The sequence below is a fragment of the Lethenteron reissneri genome, chromosome 23, assembly GCF_015708825.2.
Source record: "Lethenteron reissneri isolate LAM-NWPU_2019-01 chromosome 23, ASM1570882v1, whole genome shotgun sequence".
NCBI classification, from domain to species: domain Eukaryota; kingdom Metazoa; phylum Chordata; class Hyperoartia; order Petromyzontiformes; family Petromyzontidae; genus Lethenteron; species Lethenteron reissneri.
The window spans coordinates 1,450,282-1,475,934 of record NC_083801.1 but is presented as its reverse complement, the minus strand read 5'-3'; the positions used below and the strand labels follow the sequence as shown (position 1 = coordinate 1,475,934).

Genomic DNA, 25,653 nt, shown 5'->3' with positions numbered 1-25,653 from the left:
TATCATGTCTTTGTATTGCTTGTTGTTGTTACGTTCTGACCCACCCTGACTGTACATCTATGAAAAAGAGCTTTATAGCGCATCAGATTGCTCCAGTAGAAATACATCTTCTGATACTGAACTTATTTTCCCCACCGTACGTTGCAAACTGGAATAATCGGAGGTGCTATTGTGCAGCAGAGTGTTCAAGCACCGCTGGCGATGGTAACAATCAGTATTGCGATCGCCTTGAACACAGAACCTCTGCTCATAGTGCCACCTTCCCAAGTACAGCGCAGAGCCAAGTAGCACGGCAGCTATTCAACAGTAAACGAGTATCATCCACATGCAGGTAATGATCATGAACACATCTTTACACAACTGTTTATCCACTGCATATTGAATAGCGGCAGCAGCAGCAGCGCGGGCGTCACCTCGCGCCACGGTAACTTTTCCGGCCCTCACGGGCACAAGGAGAAGTAGAGCCTCACCCGGCGTGGGCCTTTTTAAAGGTACGGGAGGTCAAGAAGAGCCCCCCGCAGGACGGCTACGACGACGACGTCGACTAGAACACGAAAGTAACCCTCGCCGCGACGCCGAGGTTCCATCAACAACAACAATAAAATCCTTAAACAAATGTTTTCTTTTTTTTAAACAACGGTTTTATTAACAACTTCGAATTAACTCACGGTCGAGAAGTACGTCAATGATGTGGCGCCTGCTCCCACATCGACACTTACTTGAATTGATTACTTTCGTAAATCATTCACAGGGAGCAGGCAATTCCACAGTTTAGTGACCGCAGCGTTTTTTACCTGCACAAATATATATATAAATAATAAGACGTCCATACAAAATGTTAATTGCTTTAAAGTAGCGAATTAATTGATTAATTGATGCCGATTTTCATACAGGCATGCGTTGTCACCGGGTCTGAGTAAATGTGCAAAATGTGAAAATCGATTGGACAACAGGAAGTGGACTAAATTTTGATTGCAATATTTGACCACGACACAGGAATCAGTAATATTAAAAAAAAACTTTTTTTTAAAACACGCTTTAATGAAATGTACCGTACGAGTAATGGAAGAACTTCACGACTCCATGAAGTGGCCCCGAGGCTTGCCACAGAGTAAGGGACCGTGGTGATTTACAACCAAAGTTAGTTGAGTGTGGAAAATTAGACCCAAGCCGAAACATAACATGTGAAAAAGATTGTTTAAAAATATATAAATGCTTAATGATATAATATAGTATTGTCATCAATATGACATAAGTATACCAAGTTTGCAGTTGATACCACATTGGGAAGTGGGTTAAAATTGAGTTACAAGATTCGAGGATACAACAGAGTGAGTTAATACTGGTAGGAACCTCACGGTTCCACCAGCCCATAGGGGATTATTGTGTCCGTCCGTACGTCGTGCATGCAAAAGTGGGGGGGGGTGGGGCTGGGTGGAGAGGGGAGGGTGGGGAGGGGCTGGGTGGGGAGGGCCTGGGTGGGGAGGGTGGGGAGGGGCTGGTTGGGGAGGGTGGGGCTGGGTGGGGAGGAGCTGGGTGGGGCTGGGTGGGGCGGGGCTGGGTGGGGAGGGTGGGGAGGGGCTAGGGTGGGCTGGGTGGGGCTGGGTGGGGGGTGGGAAGGGTGGGGCTGGGTGGGGAGGGGCTGGTCACCCCGTGGTGCCCTTATAAAACTCAACGTTTAACCTACTCACGCCGGCTTGTGCCCACCCTCACAGTTGGGCATATACGCGGAATACACCACGCCGCCGTTGACCCTGGCCATTGACTGAGCAACCCAACGTTCTTACCAGCTCCCTCCGCAGGAATGTGTTAGAAAGCGTGTAATAATAAAAACATCATGAGAAGGGAAATTCGGCTTACCAGCAATCGACACCTCCGGCACAAACGTCTCCACGGCTTGAATCGTTCCTAACAAAATCACCGCGCCTAAATGTGCGCAACGTTAACGTTCGACGTTTTAATCTCATGCCTTGATAACTCGCGCAAGTGCCTCGGTGGGGATCCTTGTCAAACCTTCTCACAGACACCGCCGTACTGCCGTCCTTCAGGGCGACTGATGCGTACGCGACGTTGACAAGGCGCGAGACGCACCGCAATTTGGTTTCGACGACAAACGAAGCTGCATTCTGCAAAAACCCTTCCCGCTCGCGCAGACTTACTGTGCTGTGTGCGAGCCGTCGACAATAGCGCCAGCACCGCTATCCGCAACAGCAACCACCTGCAATGACAAACGATCAGCATCAGTCAGCTGCGTGCATCGGCAGAAAGCACAACAGCAGCACTCGAATCTACAATCAAATTAATGTATTAGACAATTGGGTTGAATTCCCTGGAGTGCGAGCATTGTGTGCAGCAATGGGGAAATCCCAGAGGCATCCCCCATACAAATACTAAAAATCGCTCTCATAGCCTTAACATCATTTTTGCGAGCACCACGCCTGACCGCCGTTGTCTCCCCAGTGCTCATGTTTACACACCGCACCGGGCAGAGCCGGCCCAGCCACTAAGCGACCCTTGCAATTGCAAAGGGCCCCGTGGCCAGCAGAGGGCCCCTTAGAGTCACTGCGAGCTCGTGGGTGAAAAAAATCATACATCAAAGGGGCCTCCAACCAAATTTTGCTTAGGGCCCCCAAAGGTCTAGGGCCGGTTCTGGCACCGGGTACCCATTTTAGGCTGAGTCGAACTAGGGGAGGGCCAGGAGCAGTTCAGATAATCGTCACTAGTGTTGGCCGTGAACGGGAATTCACGTCGGGTTGCCGGCTTTGTAGTGAAGCGCTAACTGCTCCACTACCACTCCCCGCCACCCACTCACAATAGAAACTCACACAGAGACTCACACAGAGACCCACACAGACTCATACAGAGATCCAGACTCATACAGAGACCCACACAGACTCACAACGGAGACCCATAGACTCACACAGAAACTCACACAGACTCAAACAGAGACCCAAAAACTCAGACACCCAAAAAACCTGAAGGCATGGGAAAGCAGTAACACACTATACTCAACAGTAACAACAAATCGAACCTGCCAGCTGAAACCAGGAGGAATAAAAAACAAACTGCAATGGGTTCTCTCTGCAAAAGCAAAGCTGGGACATGTGTGCAGTGTCACACGGGCTACGAAGGACACACCACAGCGGCGAGCCTTGCACAACTATTATTTCTGTAACAGGCACTTTCATTCACGATCTTACCGCATTACACGAGCGGTAAACATTCAACCTGGAAGCCTCGCTCATCACGCGCTTGTACCTAATGTGGCAAGGACTGTGTATTTAATTCAAGGGAGCATGTTTATTAACCCAATGACATAGGTGATGTATTATCTCTGGCAAGTTTTTTTGTGTGCTTCTGGGACATAGCTGGAATAACATCGGGGCCTGCTGTTTACGTTTGCAGTGAATAAACGTTCCGCCGCCGAACACTATAAATTGTGCACGCATGCATGTTCACTCTTTTGTCTCTGCAGCTTTCCCTCTCTTCTGTTCCTCCCTGACAGCTGTCTAGACTGGAAAATAACCCATATATATGTTTCACTCATTGAGAAACGGCAGCATCAACAATGTTGTGCTCATCCCAGGGTGGCGCAGTGGTGACTGACCCTCGTGTCTCAGCAAGTAGGGCCTGGGTTTGATTCCTGACTCGGGTGACAGTGTGTTCTCTTCTACATGGGATTACTGCGAGTTCTCCAGTTTTCTCCTCGCCTCGCAAAAAAAAACAACAACATCTGACTGGTAATTGCCAAAAACAATCCCAGTATTGAAAAATTACCTGTGAAAACCTGACAGGACACTCCTGAAAAAAGTCTCTAGACTCGGTGAGGCTTTCCTGGGTTTTGGCCAATGCCATCTAAATTGTGTTGTTGTTTTATCAACGTTGAGGAAAGCAGAGCATACTTGAGGAAAGTCATACAGAACGGTGGAAAAATGTAGACATTATACACAGAAAGGCACTAAAATCAGGAATTGAACCCAGGCCCTTCTTGCCGTGAGGCACGAGTGTTGCCACTGCGCGACCCTGCCGCCCCATAACGACAGCCAACACTAACGCATTGCTCTAAAGAACATGGAAGGCTCCTCTGCAAGACAAAGACCAGACCAATCAATTACTCTCAAGTTGAGCTCTGCAGTCCCCAACAGTAAAAGCAGCAGCAGCATTTAACTATGTCCATTAAACTAACATACTCCCAGTATTTGAGCCAGCCATACATACGTACATATTGGAATTCCTTCAGAATCACTTCAGCTGCACAGTTCTCAATCAACGTGAAAAGAGAACATTCCGTGAAGAAGCATTCGACACCCTGCCAGGGGTCCAGGCACCACTGATGAGGACAAGCTCCCCACCCCTCCACACAGACACAGACACTCACACTCTACAGCAGTGGCTCTTCTTAACTTGGGGTGCATGCTCCCCCTGGGGGGGGGGGGCGAGATGCCCTTTCTGGGGGTGCGAGACATGACCATATTTTTTTAGAAGGTAAATAATCAAAAACACAAATCAAGCATGGGCACGTACGTACAACTACTTTGTTTAATCAAACCTATGTGTTTATTAAGATTATACTTTTTTTACGATTGAGAACCAAAGTGGTGCAGGCCGCAGTAAAGGTTAAGCACCACTGCTCTATAACGTGTGGACAATCTCTCCAACAAACGTTTGTGGCTGTTTAATCAGACTCCACGCCAAGCTATGAGATTGGAATGCGGCGTGGCCGCAGTGGTTAGAACACAGCGCGCCGAGTTCAATTCCCGGCCACGGCTCTCGTTAGTGGTGAGCGATATCTCAACCCGTCCTTGCCACCTCCTCCACACATTCACCAGCGTGGTGAAGTGTGGGCCCAATAACCCCCATGACGGACATGGGATGGGGAGGCCTTCATCCAGCAGTCGATTGACAAAAGAGTGACATTGCAAGAAGCTACTTGTAATGAATACATGTAAATGTATCATTATTATAGGTAAACACAGCGCCCAAGTCAAGGTCACATTTTCATGTTATCGATCAATAATTCTTTCCAGATTCTCATTTCACACCGAGAGGATTTTATAAACTAGAATTTCGGTGACCTGTGGCCTCCTTATTCTAGCTCCCGTGGAGGGCTTCTCGGCGCAATCCACCTCGCGCATCGCCCCCACTGATGTCTTATCCCACCAGCCCCCCCCCCCAAATGTGTGCAGATACTACGTACTCGATTGTATGTAGAAATACTCTTTTTGGGGGGGGGGGGGTCGAAAATTGTTGTAAACCCGTTGGATCAACTTTTTACCCCCACATCTATGGACGGGGTCCACTTTATTTCACTTTTTGATTCGGCCCTTCTGAAAGGCTCTTATAATTTATTTGACAAATGGAACGTCGGGAGTTTATAATAGAAGTATGTTTACACATTGATGACTCTTAGCTGTTCGCTAATCTATGTCATTATTAAAATTGTTTACAAATGCGCATCTAATAGACCGTCCCATTATTGTATCTTGAGGCCAATATATATGACTATTCATTGTTATACACAGGAATGGTTTGCATGAGTATTTTGTTAAGAAAATGCACCAGATAATCTACACTCATGGGCCAGCAAACTGACACTCCAGCATTCGAAAATTGTAAAGCATAATTTTCCGTTACAGCGACGTGCAAGTTATTTCATAAAAAATCTATGCCATTGTTTTAACTCTACGCTTCCATTGAACCGGGAACTTTCATCATTTCAATTAATGTCAGTCGCATCCGAGTTAATACATACGACTGCTTTCCCACGGGGTCCTTTCATCTACACAGGCTGTACCACACGCACCACCAGGCATGGTATGCAATGAGCGCGGCGATACCAGATCAGAGGTTTCACATCGACGCCCAGACATTGCGGTGATGAACTTTAAAAGCAAAAAATATAAGAGAGACAATCAAAGGGGTGGTCTTGAAAGAGGTTTGTTTTAGATGCACAGTTACATTCGAAACGTTATTATTTTCAGGCGTTTTGGCTAAAATTAAGAGAAATGTTGTTAACAATGCCTTGATTCATGGCTGGCTAGATGATAAACTGGTACAGCACTCTTGATTTGAAGCTTTTGTGATATTGGTGTAAACATATGGTACAGCACTGTGTTTGTAATTTTCGAGAGTTTTGCATAGTTTAAATTAAACCCAGAGATTTTTGTCCATTCCTTCAAAGATTTGTATTCTCTGGATCTGACATCGATGAATGAGAACGTGAGGACGGTCGCTGCTAACGCAGTGAGTGCATTGTGAGCCGTCGTGGGCAACGTGGCAGCGAACGACTCAACACGGCACCGTTACGTGATTTTGAGGAGTTTTTATTCGAAAAGAAATCGTAATTTTCAACATTTACAAAAATTAAACGGGTTCAATACGTGTCCCGCTGCATCAGCCGTTACTGTGCACAATACAACGCATCCTCTTCTGCTTTCGATATAATTAGAAATTACAATCACGTTTTTCATTTCCTACCACAGCTAAAAAAAAAACACACCATAAAATTGGTTCTGGCTAAATATTACTTCCAAGTAAATAAATTGTGATTGCGCCAGCAGCAACATTGCACTCCACTGCGAAAACATGGCAAGACCCTCCTGAACAAGTCACTGGTGACTTATTGACACTTTCCTGGATAAACAAGTTGAATAAAATATAATTTACACAAATGTGTTATTCATAGTAAGCACTCGGCATTGGGATTCCCCGTCGTGCACAGCTTTACCAAGCCCGGTGGCTCGTGCCGCGTGCCTTACAAACACACACGCTTGGGTCCAATTCCATACGGGAGCTGGGCCACATTGAATCTTTCTTGCGTGCGGTAATCTGGTGGTTCGTTTCTGACGGTGAGGTCATGGGTGCCGTTATAAAAGTGACCGGCATGCAACGATAAAATGGTTAATGATTCAAAATAAATTCTTACACTCAGGATACATGCAACGGATTGTGCGTCATGTGAGAATCAACTACAGGTATCCTTCGATCTACGAACGTTCGGTTGACGAAATTTCGCATTTGCGAAATGGACAAATTATGGACACTTTTTGACGAACGAAATCCAATTTCCGTGTTAAAGAAATTTCACTGCAGCCACGCGCCACGAGATCATCAAACAAGAAGCTACCCGGGAGGCCGCGACAGCGTCACGGTGCCCGTGCAGTGCAAAAGTGACGCCTCCACAACACCTTTCCAGGCATTCCAACATGCATCACATGTTTTGGTGAGTTCACTGAAAAGGAAAATTTGTGAATTTTTCATTAACTATTATTCAATCGTTTGAATATATCTTCTTTGTGACTATTATTTTTATATTTTGAAGAGTGATATTGGTGTATATTTTTATGTTAGGAGTAGAGTTGGAATGACTGTCTGAATCACATCCCTAATTTGTATTATTAAATTAATGGGAAAAGCCATTTCGATTTAAGAAATCGAGGGATAGCTGTATTTTGGATTTGGGCAATTACTGTAAACGACAATGTTACTTTAAGTCGAATAACTCGCAAACGGCACACAAGCGAGACAGAAAATAATGGGAAACAACACATGTCAAGATAGAAATTACACCAAATAAGTGTCGATCATTAAATTGCATTGCGACCCTGAATCGTGGCAGACACTCGGGGATGGAGAATTGGACGAGCGAGGGGGGGTGAGGGGTGAGGGAGGTGGGGGGGAATCCCTGGTTCCATGCCTGAAAAACCCTCCGTTGCGAACTCGTTTGACGCATGCGCCGCATGGGGCTCGCACGCTCACGCCGGGAACGACGGCGCCACGCCTCACCCCCACACGCGCTGGGACCGCGGGCACCGCAGGCTGTCCCGCATCGACGTGGCCTAGCGATGGTTGGACATGTGGTCCAACGCCAGGTCTCACACGTGAACTTCATCCGTGACCAGGTGACACAGCGCACTGACAGGAATGTCTCTTGCGAGGGGAGACTCAGGGACGACAATGGAGACTCTGTACCGAAGGGTCAGAATTGGTGCGATCATCTTGAACACATGGCCGTGGCCTTACCCTTGATCTCGACACTGACGAGTGGCATTTGGAGAGTGGATGCGTAGTTCCAGCGGTGAGACAGGTGACAAAACACGATTTGTCAATGTAAAAAGGGTCTCCCATGCGGTCAGTGAGCATGCATTACTAAGGGTCGCTCTCTGATGATTTACAACTGCGGTGCTTTGTTAGGGACCATTGCATAGTAAGCTTACTTGCATTAGCAATTACTCGTAACAAAAGCATATGTATACACAGTACACTACATTATGGGCTCAATTGTCGACTACTGAATCCTCCCACACATTTACATAGGGGACGGGATGGATGTGAAATTAATATCCTCTCAGTGTAGAAAGGGAAAAGCCCATTATATGCATGCCATTCTTGTCATGTGTTTTCAATGCATCATACACTTCAGCCTAGATACTGCCGTATCCGACAACACAGCGTGAGAGTGATACGACTCTTGCAGAAAATTGGAAAAGGACTAACAGATATCTGAGCATCACAAGCAAAGCTGTTTGCTACACTGTCCGCCCAGGAAGCACGGCACGCACACTTCAAGGTAGATCAATCTGCCAGGAAACAGGAAGCACAAAGCGTTCGTGAAACCTCATAGTACTAGACTGTCGCGTTTGCTGCTCCGATTAAAATGAAGGAACTCAGGCCACAGTCCATGGGCTAGACCACAAACCGATGTCACCGAATGTGACACCATCTTTAGTGGGGTCATTGTGTTTGTGTAGTCAATAAAAGAGATAACATTTTCAATGTTTATGACATTCACATAAAACTCAAAGCCCTGTTTGCAGAAAGGAAACTACTTTGGTGCAACAGACCTGCCTAGACCATTTATGTTAAACCAGGTGTTAACAAATTGTAGCAAACCAACCAAATAGATTTAATTTGTTTCATGTTCTGACTAAGTTCTGTCTGCGAAAAGTGCTGACGGGTATATACCCCTAATATATCACCTAGGTTTGCCGCCCCAGGTATTACAACAAAATAACCAGCCATCGGAAAGTCTTAAGACTCATGTATAATGTTTGGGTTGATAAATTACATAATTACACGTGATATATAAAACAAATCGTAATTCCTTACAGCCTTGTGCCAATCAACTACTGGATGAAGGCCTCTTCATGCAGCATTGGGCATGGGGATTGCTTGTTCATACTTCACCAAGCTGGTCAATGCAGTTTGGTGAAGAGGCGGGCGGGGGGAGCACTGGTTCAAATATTGCTCGCCAATTACATTAGCAATGGTCGGGAATTTAAATCAGGTCAACAGGTTAATAAAACAGTACGCTAACTATTGTTCCGCCTACTCCCCAAGTGAAATACATGCTTCAGTACAATTATTTTGGTCTAAATATACTTCACACTGACCTGGGTAGGAAACTATGGGAAATCTTCACACATTATGTGACTGCCACCAGCCACTGGTCTGGGTTCAGGGACAATGAGGCCCACAAACTCAACCTCAGCCATTGCTCGTGCTGCCCAGGAAGACGGCCGAGCTGGAAAACAACCACCCACCACAATGACTGCTCACTCCCCTGCCCACTCCCCTGTCCACTCCCTTACTCACTCACCTGCTCACTCTCGTACCCACTAACCTGCCCGTTCACCTGCACACTCACCTGCCTACTCCCCTGCCCACTCACCTGCTCATCCCCGTACGCGCTCCCCTCCCCACTCCCCTGCCCACTCACTTGCCCAGTCCCCTGCCCAGTCCCCTGCCCACTCACTTGCCCACTCACCCAATCGCCTAGGTTTTATTAGATTTATATTGGCAGAGGTAAAACCCATTGGGCAATAGATGCTAATTTTTATGAGGACCTGGTTACACCATGGAAACCTGGTTCCAGCAAAAAAAACAACACGAACAAACCCATCTAAAAACAACTGTACACGGTCAAGTGCCGAATGGAAAAGTCGTGCATCTAAACGGTACAACTAGGACAAAAATACAAGGCTAAAGGAACGCATCACATACAACAAAAACCCATTTATATAACTTAGAGTGTGCAAAGCAGAGAGATCAATCGCATGTACTCCTGCCCACTCACGTCCTAACTTCCCCTACCCACTCCCCTATCCACTTACCTGCCCACACCCCTGCCCACGCCCCTGCCTACTCCCTTGCCAACTCACCTGCCCACTCACCTGCCTATCACCTGCCCACGCCCCTGCCCACTCCCCTGCCCCCTGCCCACTACCCTGCCCACTCGATTGCCCACTCAACCTACCCACTCCCCTGCCCATTCGCTTGCATACTCCCTTGCCCACTTCCATACCCACTCACCTTGCCCACTCACCCTGCCCACTCACCCTGCCACTCACCCTGCCCACTCACCCTGCCCACTCGCCTACCCACCCGCATGTCCACGCACGCCCCTGCCCACTCCCTTGCCCACTCACCTGCCCACTCCCCTGCCCACTAACCCTGCCCACTCGCCTGGCAACTCACCTGCTCACGCCCCTGCCCACTCACCTGCCCACGCCCGTGCCCACTAACCCTGCCCACTCGCCTACCCACTCGCATGTCCACGCACGCCCCTGCCGACTCCCTTGCCCACTCACCTGACAACTCTCCTGCCCACACCCCTGCCACTCGCCTGCCCAATCGCCTGCCCACTCCCCAAATGAGCAGGGCAATGCACACTCCCAAGCTCAGTTAAGGAAGCATTGCAACCACAATTTAGTGAACCAATCTGGTCAAGTACAGAAAAAAAACATATATGCCCGCACATGAGTGCAGAGCGTAGTTATTTTCATCCACGCGTAGCTAGTGTTGGCAAACATTTTTTGCAAGGATTTCAAAATATATTACAGTATTATTTTTTCAAACATTTTATTTCAACACTGAGCTTTTCAGAAGCTACCTGGCAACAAATGATAGCTCAACAAAGTGGCATATCACGTGGAATTTTATATCAGACAAATACTCTAAATGCATGTTGATTCTAAATTACGGAGGGAAAAACCGGAGGACTCGAAGAAAATTATACGCGGCCACATGGAAAGTTCTGTAGCCACGGGGAGAGTTCGGTAGAGACGGGGAGAGTTCGGTAGCCACGGGGATAGTACTGTAGACACGGGGAGAATTCCAAATATACATACAGCAGGCATCGGGGTCGAGATCGAACCCAAGACCTTCTCATACCAGGCGAGGTAGTTAACATCTCCCCACCGTGACGCCCTCATGTATGCAATGCAATAACGGCAAGTCCTTACTGAACATATTTGTGTGACGCTAGCTCGTGCCACTGGTACGAACACCACGAACTCCGGCTTAAACTTCAAATGAACGGACCGCTCACAATCACCCCGCTGGACACCCCTCTCACCACTCCGCACCCTCGCCACACACCACACCCATCCAGCAACTCCATCCTCCACTCATGCCATTCACATTTCACTTACCACACTTATCTCTACACTAACCTCTATACTCAGCCGACTCACCACTGAACCCAACTCTTCACTCATCTCCCCGTTCACCTCTCCACTCAACTCCCCAACCATCTCTCGGCTCATCTCATTATTCACATCTCCACTCACCAACTCACTCATCATCTCCCCACTTCATAGCCGAAGCGCCAGTCCACTCTCATCTCCAATCAAGACCAATCATCTCTACCTCCCAGTCTACAGGGCAGTACTCCAACTTGCTCACCTATCCTGCCCACCCCACGCACCTCATATCCCCATTCATTCATTCACTCACGGCCACTTAATCTCTCCTCCACTCACCCTTCCCATTCATTCACTCACGGCCACTCATCTCTCCCCCCACCCACCACCCCCCGCCGCTCACCTGGCCATGCTGCCCGCTCCGTGTCACCCACCCTCCCGGGCACGAGAGAGCGACAGAGCGAGGGAGAGCGAGAGAAGGGAGAGTCCGAGTCTCCGCGTAGGAGCGCAGGGAGCAGGAACCCTTCCACCTCCTCCACAAGTTGACGGTGACTCCGCTGCCGCTCTCATCCCGGCACCGCGTTCGCACGTTGGGCGCAGGGGGGCGGGGCCGGGCACTGATCTAAAGAAGGCGGGGCTCGATGTTTTGGGGCGGGGCTTAGGCACGGGGGCGGGGGGCTGGAGTCGCTGTCCACTGTGCCCTAGTGCTGTGTGGCGCGCAGTCGAAAGACAAAGATCCCCCGTATAGCCTTAACAGACGGTTGGGGCAAGTGCTGTTAGCGAGTAGCACCTATGAAGGCTGGAATAGCACACGAGGGGGTGGGTGGCCAGCGCCACGCTCGGCCGTTTTTGTCTCCCTTGTGCCGATGTTCATACACCGCACCAGGTACTCATTTGAGACTGAGTCTCGCAAGGTGAGGGCTGGAAACCGGTTCAGATAATCGTCATTGACGTTGGCCCTGAACGGGAATCGAATTTGGGTGGCCGGGTTCGTAGCGCAGCGCGCTCACCGCCGCACGGCCGCTCCCCCGAACGGCGCGCGGTGGACACGCACACACGGCGACACGCGCCAGTAGGGACGTGACGAGGGCACGAGGCATGTCCCACGCTCGCAGTGGCTCTTAGCCGGGGGTACGCGGAGCCCTCGGGGTAATGGACAATGTCCCAAGCTTGTGTTGCCTCCGAAACGTCGTGATTTTATTGTTTTTATTTTTTATTCATTTTAATTTCATTTTTTTACCTACGTGATTTATAAATGTGTGACATTATATCATACGCGAGAGTCACTGGTGAATAATCACGTATAAATCTGCCAATATAAAATAGCTACGATAAGATTTAAATCCATATGGTCACCTACAACGATATTAAAAACCTTTCTAAACTCGTTGGACGCTAACAATGCGGTTTCCAAGAGTAGCCAGTAAGCGCGAATAAATTACGTCAAGCATGCACATCGTATATTTTTTTGTATTCCCTTGCAGTTACGAGCTCGTTAGGATACCTCACAAAATGAACAATTGGTTAAAATATTGATGTTCATTATTCATACATTTATTTCTCAGAACCATGTTCGGTCAGGCAAGGAGGTACTCGGTTGAAACAAAATTCAACAAGGGGTAGATTAGCAAGATATGTTGAGAACCACTGTCCTGCAGGGTACCTGTACATTCATGTTTTATATACATCCTTGAGGATCACGATACATGCTGCGCGAATAGCATGTGTAAGAATCGATATTTTCGTATTAAAAAAAGCACTGTTGGGGCAAGTTCTATTAGCGAGTAGGCTTAGGGGCCGTCCATAAATGACGTCACGACATTTTGGGCGATTTTTGACCCCTCCCCTCGTCACATGGCGTCACAAAAAGTCAGACCCCCACCCCCTCAAATATGGCTTTGCCCCCCCCCCCCAAAAAAAAACATGCTTTAAATCGCTTTAAACTATTGTCATTGTAGTGCGTATTTAATGTGCCGCTGCACTCTGATGTTGTAGGAGAAAACCCAATGCAAATGAGACGGTGCAAACGAGACACAAACAGATTGTTGAATCGCGGCCACGAATTGCGACAATTAATCTAACCGCCCGTGAGTTGTGTGTCCCCTGCGTGCATTGTGTTGGTGACATTAGCAGTTCATCCGGCAAAGCCTTTTGCCGAGCGTCATCACTCACTGCGGACCTCTGGCCACTGCGTGGGAGACCCAACCCAAAACAGACAACTCCTGGCAAAGTCACCCACAGGATGTGTGCTCCGGGCTGTCCCATATGAGTATCATTTATTTCATTAGAAAGTATAAATATTAAAATCACGGTTAGTCTGTCAGGCAGAGAGCCCTATTATAGGGAAGTGACTGCATTGCCCATTATCTTCTCCCCTCCATTCCCTCCCCTACCCTTTCGTGATCCCCAAGTACCCTCGATCTCTGTCACTCATTCCTAAATCCTTGTACACCCCAGTCAACTACATCATTCCATTGTCATTGTTTTGTAAGCTATGTCAAGCGCTGTGAGTGAAGGTGCTCTGTAAATATAAATTAGATAATGACCCACTGAATTAAAATTAAAATTTCTTACAAAATCACACATGGCGTAGCCGAGGAACCTATCTAAAACATGCGAGTTGGTTGTTGATGTTGTTTCGTCTTTCATTAATTTGCTCAAATATTTCACCTGAAAAAATCCCTTGAGAAGGAACATCTCGTTGGAAATGGTGTACAGTGTGGCGATTGACGAAACACGTGGAATTTAATGCGAAGTGTGTGCCAGTGAAGGCTGCATTAATCAAAGAAAACTAACACTTTAGATGGCCTTGAACTTAAAATATGTAATTATATAAAACAAGCTACTTTATATACTACCTGCCAGTCTTTCTAATTTCCTTAGTCACGCTAAACACTCAAAATAACATACGTACTTGTTAGAACCGAAAGAGTCAATTGGATAAAGGATAGCCTTACCCAAATTATCCCCTCGGACCTGAGTATTATCCCTAACCAAGTTATTCAGCCGAAGTCTAGCAGTAGCCTGAACCAAATTTGTACCCAGATGCTACTATGAGTCCAACCAAGACAGCAACTTCTACTGTACCTACACAGTTCCGGATTATCCTAGTAGCAAAAGTAGCTACTTATGCTACGGGGCCCGCACTTTAAAGGGCCCCACGCTAAATGCTTTCAAGCTATGAATTCGATTCAGTGATTCTGCACTTTCTCTATTACTATAGTACTATACTGCCTTCAACTTTTATGAACGACTGGGTGTTTAAGGTTAGCGATTTGTCGTATTATCTGGCTGTGTAGTAAATGAAAAATACAATTACTTTACTATTCAAGCAAAAATATTGTGCTTTAATAGGTATGTGTTTATTTATTTATTTAGGGCCCCTTTATAGCATATGCTACAGGCCCCACACTAGCTTAATTCCGCACTGTATCTACATTTAACCACAGCCATTAGGTTTAAACCAACGTTCTGATCACGCCGTGTGTGTACAGCACCACCTGGCGGTCACTGGGTGGTCGGCACACGAGACAGACCTGTCGGGGGCATCCACTGCTGTTGCTTCGCTGCCATCGTTTGCGTGACTGCTTATTAATTCGTGCATATGGAGTGACGTCACCCACTAATTATTATTAATGGTGGAGTGTCCATTTGGATGAAGTCACCTCTTCATGATTATTCTTCATTATTATTAATGAGGGGTGCTGTTCGATGTAGAGTGATGTCACACGCTCATGGTTATTAATGACGGGGGACCATGTGGAGGACGTCACCTGTTCATGATTATTAATGAGGGGGGCTGGCCGATGTGGAGTGACGTCACACGAGGGACACACAGACATTCATGGTTCATTATAGTAGTAACTAGTTTACCGATGGCAACGGTTTGTTCTGGCTAACTGCATTCACAAAAAATAATGACCTTAACCATTATCGCTCCTGCAAGCAATTTTTTGCATGTTATAAACCTTTAATGCGACTACAAGATATATGTTTTCATTATTATCGGGGGATAGCGCGAACGCAGTCCCCCAGTACCACAAATTACACAGTCGAGTTTCCCGCATTTGGGGAAATCGCAGGGGTCAACCCACCCGCAGTGCAATGGATGAGCCTCGCCCTGGGAGGACCACCTAACTGATCATGGTGCCACCCCTGTCAGGTAAGTATGAGTTGGGTTGCTCCCACTATCCCTATACGAACCCCAACCCTGTACCTTTACTCTATGGGCCCTTCAAAGGCTTTTACGTATTTTATGGTTGATCATTGTTTTTTTACCCTTTTATCTGGCAACTAAACTGACACATTTTATACAAGGAGTCATGTTTGCATAGACCACAATACCGGCAGTCATAATGCAAACAAAAAACATAACTCTGATAATGTATGCACTGTCCTTGAAGTTGATTGGTCCACACCCGAGACAGCTTTCCTTAGAGCCTCGTCTCACATGGTGTTGGACCAGATGACGCCAAAAGGCGCACTCAGCCTAGTCTCACATGGTATTGGACCAGATGACGCCAAAAGGCGCACAAAGGTGTCAGTTTTGTTGCCAGATAAAAGGGTAAAAAAACAATTATCATATTTTTTACTGGCAATTGAGGTTCCAATGGTATCCTATGGTTCTTCACCGAATGTGAATTTCTGCAGTCACGAACATTTTAAGCCCAGCTTTTTCGTGGCTGTAATAAAAAGATGAAAGTTAAATAAATGAATGGATGTTAAAAATGAAAACTATATGATTAAAACACTAATTTGCGTAGAAAATTAACCCTTTTTAAAATTATTAAACACTTAACTGACGGTCAGGTTTTTGAGCAAAGCCCCTAAAAAATTATTCTGGATAATGTTAACTCATGACACAAGTGGTGTTACTAAATTAGAGGTTTTCACCTCTGGTTCCGTAAGTTTTGTCGGGCAATGAGAATCCTGGCCACATCTAGCATCATAATCTGATATTTGAACCAGTCCCTGGCAAAAGTGGCGAAGTATGATCAAACAGTCTCCTTGACCCATGCGAAAATAAATTCTCATGTTCTTTCATTTAATCATTATTGATGTTAACTCCACAACTGATGAGTGTATTGCCACATGTGCATTTTGTAAAACATAAATATGTTTGCGAAAGCAGGCCAAACATTTCCAACTAGCGCTTTGCCCGTCCAAGGACGGCTGTATTTGAGTAAATCTGAATCTTGCAAGTGAAAAGCAGACCGCGACGTGATATTCATTGCATGAATTTGTGTGCAATTTGTAAGGCCGCGGTGACACAGACTTATTTCATTTAACACGTATAACGCCTTAGTCATCATGACGTCCTTTTACTTCTATGTCTCAATAGCGTTACGGAGATCGCGTGACGTGAGGGTTCTGCCTTTGGAGTGAGGGTTGTAAGTTGACGCTGAGGAGGGGGGAGGAGGCACCTCGCGCCCCCATGTGGAGTGACGTCACCCGCCAAATATTATTAATGGTGGAGTGTCCATTTGGAGGAAGTCACCTCTTCATGATTATTAATGAGGGGGGCTGTTCGATGTGGAGTGACGTCACCCGCTTATGGTTATTAATGACGGGGCACCATGTGTAGGACGTCACCTGTTCATAATCATTAATGAGGGGGGCTGGCCAACGTGGAGTGACGTCACACGAGGGACACACAGACATTCATGGCTCATTATAGTAGTGTAGTGTTGTACAGAGCCGCCCGCAGCACCCACGGGTGAGTCGGAGCTTGCATCAGGACTTCGCGTGCGGTTCGTTCGTCTTGTTTCCATCTTCTGACGCCAATGTAGTGTTGTACAGACGGACTCTTCGACGTCTTTTAGTAGCACACACTTTTATTTGTGAATACAGTCCCTATGCACTGAGGGGTATACGGTCCCCTCACCCGTTACACTCCAACGTACAAGCCTACAGGCTACTCATACCCCGCTCCTTCAGTGTCCTCTGACTGGACCTAGGGAGATGTCTCCCTGACCACTGGTTACTCTGAACCCTAGCCCTTATAAGGGCTGGAGGGCTTGGTCCAGGGTCCTATGCTTCTTCCGCCGTCTTGGGTCTTCGTGTCGTCGAACTCCCCGAGAGCTCTGAGCGCTCTGGCTTTATACTTGTTCGTGGCCGGGTTGTCCAATCCCCGGCCACCTTGTGGAACCCTGTGATTGGTCGTTCCCAATCTGCTTTTCGATCCCAATTCACCCTATCTGACCCTGACCGTTAGGTCGCGCGGGAAAACCTTGCTTACGGTCAGCTCTCACAACTTGTGAGACCCTGACCGTTAGTTTGAGCGGGAAAACCTTGTCAACGATTAGCTCTCCCAGTTTGTGAATATCGAGTGGGTAACTCTACTACAGTAGTAACTAGTTTAACGATGGCAACAGTTTGTTCTGGCTCACTGCAGTCAAAACAAGTAAACCCGTAAAAACGAAGTTTTTCACTATAAATCCTTTATATGCGTGGTGGCTAGAGTCCTCTGGCTTGAGATGGCTGCCACCTATGCGTCAGATGATTGTCTGCCACCATTAAGCAATTGGTAATTAAATATTTAATTTGTTTTCCCTAAACAGTGTAAAATTTTGGATTTTTTTTCACGAAAATTAATTGTCACACACAGCGAGTCTGTGTGGAAAATGTCAGCTCGATTGGATCACGGGAAGTGGGTTAAAAAACGAGCGAAAGATTTCCACGGTCCTAAGCAAGCAAGCGAACTTAATATAAAGGATTTAAAAATATATTCGCCTGTGGAGGACGCAGGGATCGATCCCGCGACCTTTGGCATGGGAAGCGAGGGCGCTACCAACTGCGCTATTCCGCCACGGCCTGTGGAGGGGTTACGCTCTGGGCTCTTACACTCTGACGTTCAGCCAAAGCCATGAATGCGTTCTATTTGAATATATGTAAAATACATTTTTTTTTGCCTAAAAAGTGCAAAATTTTGGGATTTTTTTTTCACGAACAATAGTTGTCTGGCACAACGAGTCTGTGTGGAAAATGTCAGCTCGATTGGATCACGGGAAGTGGGTTAAAAAACGACCGAAATATTTGCACGGTCCTAAGCAAGCAAGCAAGCACGCAAGCAAGCAAGCAAGCACGCGAACTTAATATAAAGGATTTAAAAATAATGACTTTAACCATTATCGCTCCTGCGCGCAATTTTTGGCATGTTATAAAACTTTAATGCGACTAAAATATATATTTTTTCATTATTATCGGGGGATAGCGCGAACGCAGTCCCCCAGTACCACAAATTACACAGTCGAGTTTCCCGCATTTGGGGAAATCGCAGGGGTCAACCCACCCGCAGTGCAATGGATGAGCCTCGCCCTGGGAGGACCACCTAACTGATCATGGTGCCGCCCCTGTCAGGTAAGTATGAGTTGGGTTGCTCCCACTATCCCGATACGAACCAGAACCCTGTACCTTTACTCTATGGGCCCTTCAAAGGCTTTTACATACAAACGTCGTGATCTTTATTTTTATTTTATTATTTTTATTAATTTTGATGTTTTACCTACGTGACTTTACCGAAAACACCTAAGAATATAAAACCAAAGAATGTGAATTTCTGCAGTCACGAAAATTTTAAGCCCAGCTTTTACGTGGCTGTAATAAAAAATAAAAGTGAAATAAATGAATGTTAAAAATGAAAACTATATGATTAAAACGCTAATTTGTAAATGAAATTAACCATTTTTTAACTATTAAACACTTAACTGACGGTCAGGTTTTTGGGCAAAGCCCTTAAAAACTTATTCTGGGTAATGTTAGCTCACGACACAAGTGGCGTTACTAGATTAGAGGTTTTCACCTCTGGTTCTGTAAATTTTGTCGGGCGATGAGAATCCTGGCCACATCTAGCATCATAATCTGATATTTGAACCAGTCCCTGGGCAAAGTGGCGAAGTATGATCAAACAGTCTCCTTGACCCATGCGAAAATAAATTATCATGTTCTTTCATTTAATCATTATTGATGTTAACTCCACAATTGATGAGTATATTGCCACATGTGCATTTTGTAAAAAATAAATATGTTTGCGAAAGCAGGCCAAACATTTCCAACTAGCGCTTTGCCCGTCCAAGGACGGGTGTATTTGAGTAAATCTGAATCTTGCAAGTGAAAAGCAGACCGCGACGTGATATTCATTGCATGCATTTGTGTGCAATTTGTAAGGCCGCGGTGACACAGACTTATTTCATTTAACACGTATAACGCCTTAGTCATCATGACGTCCTTTTACTTCTATGTCTCAATAGCGTTACGGAGATCGCGTGACGTGAGGGTTCTGCCTTTAGAGTGAGGGTTGTAAGTTGACGCTGAGGAGGGGGGAGGAGGCACCTCGCGCCCCCATGTGGTGGAGTGTCCATTTGGAGGAAGTCACCTCTTCATGATTATTCCTCACGATTATTAATGAGGGGGGCTGTTCGATGTGGAGTGACGTCACCCGCTTATGGTTATTAATGACGGGGCACCATGTGGAGGACGTCACCTGTTCATGATCATTAATGAGGGGGGCTGGCCGACGTGGAGTGACGTCACACGAGGGACACACAGACATTCATGGCTCATTATAGTAGTGTAGTGTTGTACAGAGCCGCCCGCAGCACCCACGGGTGAGTCGGAGCTTGCATCAGGACTTCGCGTGCGGTTCGTTCGTCTTGTTTCCATCTTCTGACGCCAATGTAGTGTTGTACAGACGGACTCTTCGACGTCTTTTAGTAGCACACACTTTTATTTGTGAATACAGTCCCTATGCACTGAGGGGTATACGGTCCCCTCACCCGTTACACTCCGAACGTACAAGCCTACAGGCTACTCATACCCCGCTCCTTCAGTGTCCTCTGACTGGACCTAGGGAGATGTCTCCCTGACCACTGGTTACTCTGAACCCTAGCCCTTATAAGGGCTGGAGGGCTTGGTCCAGGGTCCTATGCTTCTTCCGCCGTCTTGGGTCTTCGTGTCGTCGAACTCCCCGAGAGCTCTGAGCGCTCTGGCTTTATACTTGTTCTTGGCCGGGTTGTCCAATCCCCGGCCACCTTGTGGAACCCTGTGATTGGTCGTTCCCAATCTGCTTTTCGATCCCAATTCACCCTATCTGACCCTGACCGTTAGGTCGCGCGGGAAAACCTTGCTTACGGTCAGCTCTCACAACTTGTGAGACCCTGACCGTGAGTTTGAGCGGGAAAACCTTGTCAACGATTAGCTCTCCCAGTTTGTGAATATCGAGTGGGTAACTCTACTACAGTAGTAACTAGTTTAACGATGGCAACAGTTTGTTCTGGCTCACTGCAGTCAAAACAAGTAAACCCGTAAAAACGAAGTTTTTCACTATAAATCCTTTATATGCGTGGTAGCTAGAGTCCTCTCGTCCTCTGGCTTGAGATGGCTGCCACCTATGCGTCAGATGATTGTCTGCCACCATTAAGCAATTGGTAATTAAATATTTAATTTGTTTTCCCTAAACAGTGTAAAATTTTGGATTTTTTTCACGAAAATTAATTGTCACACACAGCGAGTCTGTGTGGAAAATGTCAGCTCGATTGGATCACGGGAAGTGGGTTAAAAAACGAGCGAAAGATTTGCACGGTCCTAAGCAAGCAAGCGAACTTAATATAAAGGATTTAAAAATATATTCGCCTGTGGAGGACGCAGGGATCGATCCCGCGACCTTTGGCATGGGAAGCGAGGGCGCTACCAACTGCGCTACTCCGCCACGGCCTGTGGAGGGGTTACGCTCTGGGCTCTTACACTCTGACGTTCAGCCAAAGCCATGAATGCGTTCTATTTGAATATATGTAAAAGAATTTTTTTTTTCCTAAAAAGTGTAAAATTTTGGGATTTTTTTTTCACGAACAATAATTGTCTGGCACAACGAGTCTGTGTGGAAAATGTCAGCTCGATTGGATCACGGGAAGTGGGTTAAAAAACGACCGAAATATTTGCACGGTCCTAAGCAAGCAAGCAAGCACGCAAGCACGCAAGCAAGCAAGCACGCGAACTTAATATAAAGGATTTAAAAATAATGACTTTAACCATTATCGCTCCTGCACGCAATTTTTGGAATGTTATAAAACTTTAATGCGACTAAAATATATATTTTTTCATTATTATCGGGGGATAGCGCGAACGCAGTCCCCCAGTACCACAAATTACACAGTCGAGTTTCCCGCATTTGGGGAAATCGCAGGGGTCAACCCACCCGCAGTGCAATGGATGAGCCTCGCCCTGGGAGGACCACCTAACTGATCATGGTGCCGCCCCTGTCAGGTAAGTATGAGTTGGGTTGCTCCCACTATCCCGATACGAACCAGAACCCTGTACCTTTACTCTATGGGCCCTTCAAAGGCTTTTAAATATTCTATGGTTCTTTCGGTAAAGAACCTTAGAATGTGAATTTTTGCAATCACGATAATTTTAAGCCCATCTTTTACGTGGCTGTAATAAAAAATAAAAGTGAAATAAATGAATGTTAAAAATGAAAACTATATGATTAAAACGCTAATTTGTAAAGGAAATTAACAATTTTTTTAACTATTAAACACTTAACTGACGGTCAGGTTTTTGGGCAAAGCCCCTAAAAACTTATTCTGGGTAATGTTAGATCACGACACAAGTGGCGTTACTAGATTAGAGGTTTTCACCTCTGGTTCTGTAATTTTTGTCGGGCGATGAGAATCCTGGCCACATCTAGCATCATAATCTGATATTTGAACCAGTCCCTGGGCAAAGTGGCGAAGTATGATCAAACAGTCTCCTTGACCCATGCGAAAATAAATTATCATGTTCTTTCATTTAATCATTATTGATGTTAACTCCACAATTGATGAGTATATTGCCACATGTGCATTTTGTAAAAAATAAATATGTTTGCGAAAGCAGGCGAAACATTTCCAACTAGCGCTTTGCCCGTCCAAGGACGGGTGTATTTGAGTAAATCTGAATCTTGCAAGTGAAAATCAGACCGCGACGTGATATTCATTGCATGAATTTGTGTGCAATTTGTAAGGCCGCGGTGACACAGACTTATTTCATTTAACACGTATAACGCCTTAGTCATCATGACGTCCTTTTACTTCTATGTCTCAATAGCGTTACGGAGATCGCGTGACGTGAGGGTTCTGCCTTTAGAGTGAGGGTTGTAAGTTGACGCTGAGGAGGGGGGAGGAGGCACCTCGCGCCCCCATGTGGAGTGACGTCACCCGCCAAAAATTATTAATGGTGGAGTGTCCATTTGGAGGAAGTCACCTCTTCATGATTATTAATGAGGGGGGCTGTTCGATGTGGAGTGACGTCACCCGCTTATGGTTTTTAATGACGGGGCACCATGTGTAGGACGTCACCTGTTCATAATCATTAATGAGGGGGGCTGGCCAACGTGGAGTGACGTCACACGAGGGACACACAGACATTCATGGCTCATTATAGTAGTGTAGTGTTGTACAGAGCCGCCCGCAGCACCCACGGGTGAGTCGGAGCTTGCATCAGGACTTCGCGTGCGGTTCGTTCGTCTTGTTTCCATCTTCTGACGCCAATGTAGTGTTGTACAGACGGACTCTTCGACGTCTTTTAGTAGCACACACTTTTATTTGTGAATACAGTCCCTATGCACTGAGGGGTATACGGTCCCCTCACCCGTTACACTCCGAACGTACAAGCCTACAGGCTACTCATACCCCGCTCCTTCAGTGTCCTCTGACTGGACCTAGGGAGATGTCTCCCTGACCACTGGTTACTCTGAACCCTAGCCCTTATAAGGGCTGGAGGGCTTGGTCCAGGGTCCTATGCTTCTTCCGCCGTCTTGGGTCTTCGTGTCGTCGAACTCCCCGAGAGCTCTGAGCGCTCTGGCTTTATACTTGTTCTTGGCCGGGTTGTCCAATCCCCGGCCACCTTGTGGAACCCTGTGATTGGTCGTTCCCAATCTGCTTTTCGATCCCAATTCACCCTATCTGACCCTGACCGTTAGGTCGCGCGGGAAAACCTTGCTTACGGTCAGCTCTCACAACTTGTGAGACCCTGACCGTGAGTTTGAGCGGGAAAACCTTGTCAACGATTAGCTCTCCCAGTTTGTGAATATCGAGTGGGTAACTCTACTACAGTAGTAACTAGTTTAACGATGGCAACAGTTTGTTCTGGCTCACTGCAGTCAAAACAAGTAAACCCGTAAAAACGAAGTTTTTCACTATAAATCCTTTATATGCGTGGTAGCTAGAGTCCTCTCGTCCTCTGGCTTGAGATGGCTGCCACCTATGCGTCAGATGATTGTCTGCCACCATTAAGCAATTGGTAATTAAATATTTAATTTGTTTTCCCTAAACAGTGTAAAATTTTGGATTTTTTTCACGAAAATTAATTGTCACACACAGCGAGTCTGTGTGGAAAATGTCAGCTCGATTGGATCACGGGAAGTGGGTTAAAAAACGAGCGAAAGATTTGCACGGTCCTAAGCAAGCAAGCGAACTTAATATAAAGGATTTAAAAATATATTCGCCTGTGGAGGACGCAGGGATCGATCCCGCGACCTTTGGCATGGGAAGCGAGGGCGCTACCAACTGCGCTACTCCGCCACGGCCTGTGGAGGGGTTACGCTCTGGGCTCTTACACTCTGACGTTCAGCCAAAGCCATGAATGCGTTCTATTTGAATATATGTAAAAGAATTTTTTTTTCCTAAAAAGTGTAAAATTTTGGGATTTTTTTTCACGAACAATAATTGTCTGGCACAACGAGTCTGTGTGGAAAATGTCAGCTCGATTGGATCACGGGAAGTGGGTTAAAAAACTACCGAAATATTTGCACGGTCCTAAGCAAGCAAGCAAGCACGCAAGCACGCAAGCAAGCAAGCAAGCACGCGAACTTAATATAAAGGATTTAAAAATAATGACTTTAACCATTATCGCTCCTGCACGCAATTTTTGGAATGTTATAAAACTTTAATGCGACTAAAATATATATTTTTTCATTATTATCGGGGGATAGCGCGAACGCAGTCCCCCAGTACCACAAATTACACAGTCGAGTTTCCCGCATTTGGGGAAATCGCAGGGGTCAACCCACCCGCAGTGCAATGGATGAGCCTCGCCCTGGGAGGACCACCTAACTGATCATGGTGCCGCCCCTGTCAGGTAAGTATGAGTTGGGTTGCTCCCACTATCCCGATACGAACCAGAACCCTGTACCTTTACTCTATGGGCCCTTCAAAGGCTTTTAAATATTCTATGGTTCTTTCGGTAAAGAACCTTAGAATGTGAATTTTTGCAGTCACGATAATTTTAAGCCCATCTTTTACGTGGCTGTAATAAAAAATAAAAGTGAAATAAATGAATGTTAAAAATGAAAACTATATGATTAAAACGCTCATTTGTAAAGGAAATTAACCATTTTTTAATTATTAAACACTTAACTGACGGTCAGGTTTTTGGGCAAAGCCCCTAAAAAACGTATTCTGGGTAATGTTAGCTCACGACACAAGTGGCGTTACTAGATTAGAGGTTTTCACCTCTGGTTCTGTAAGTTTTGTCGGGCGATGAGAATCCTGGCCACATCTAGCATCATAATCTGATATTTGAACCAGTCCCTGGCCAAAGTGGCGAAGTATGATCAAACAGTCTCCTTGACCCATGCGAAAATAAATTCTCATGTTCTCTCATTTAATCATTATTGATGTTAACTCCACAACTGATGAGTGTATTGCCACATGTGCATTTTGTAAAAAATAAATATGTTTGCGAAAGCAGGCCAAACATTTCCAACTAGCGCTTTGCCCGTCCAAGGACGGGTGTATTTGAGTAAATCTGAATCTTGCAAGTGAAAAGCAGACCGCGACGTGATATTCATTGCATGAATTTGTGTGCAATTTGTAAGGCCGCGGTGACACAGACTTATTTCATTTAACACGTATAACGCCTTAGTCATCATGACGTCCTTTTACTTCTATGTCTCAATAGCGTTACGGAGATCGCGTGACGTGAGGGTTCTGCCTTTAGAGTGAGGGTGGTAAGTTGACGCTGAGGAGGGGGGAGGAGGCACCTCGCTCCCCCATGTGGAGTGACGTCACCCGCTAATTATTATTAATGGTGGAGTGTCCATTTGGAGGAAGTCACCTCTTCATGATTATTAATGAGGGGGGCTGTTCGATGTGGAGTGACGTCACCCGCTAATTATTATTAATGGTGGAGTGTCCATTTGGAGGAAGTCACCTCTTCATGATTATTAATGAGGGGGGCTGGCCAACGTGGAGTG

General features: G+C 46.2%; 4 non-coding genes across 4 annotated transcripts; all 4 read right to left on the bottom strand.

Annotated features, from left to right (window-relative positions):
- Positions 1-15,429: 15,429 nt before the first annotated feature.
- LOC133346261 (U1 spliceosomal RNA) lies at positions 15,430-15,593 on the bottom strand. The gene has a single exon (XR_009755528.1). It is a non-coding gene; the product is annotated as a U1 spliceosomal RNA (small nuclear RNA).
- A 3,033-nt stretch (positions 15,594-18,626) lies between these two features.
- LOC133346249 (U1 spliceosomal RNA) lies at positions 18,627-18,790 on the bottom strand. The gene has a single exon (XR_009755517.1). It is a non-coding gene; the product is annotated as a U1 spliceosomal RNA (small nuclear RNA).
- A 2,737-nt stretch (positions 18,791-21,527) lies between these two features.
- Positions 21,528-21,691, bottom strand: LOC133346248 (U1 spliceosomal RNA). Its single transcript, XR_009755516.1, has one exon. It is a non-coding gene; the product is annotated as a U1 spliceosomal RNA (small nuclear RNA).
- Positions 21,692-24,380: 2,689 nt separating this feature from the next.
- LOC133346247 (U1 spliceosomal RNA) lies at positions 24,381-24,544 on the bottom strand. The gene has a single exon (XR_009755515.1). It is a non-coding gene; the product is annotated as a U1 spliceosomal RNA (small nuclear RNA).
- Positions 24,545-25,653: the final 1,109 nt, after the last annotated feature.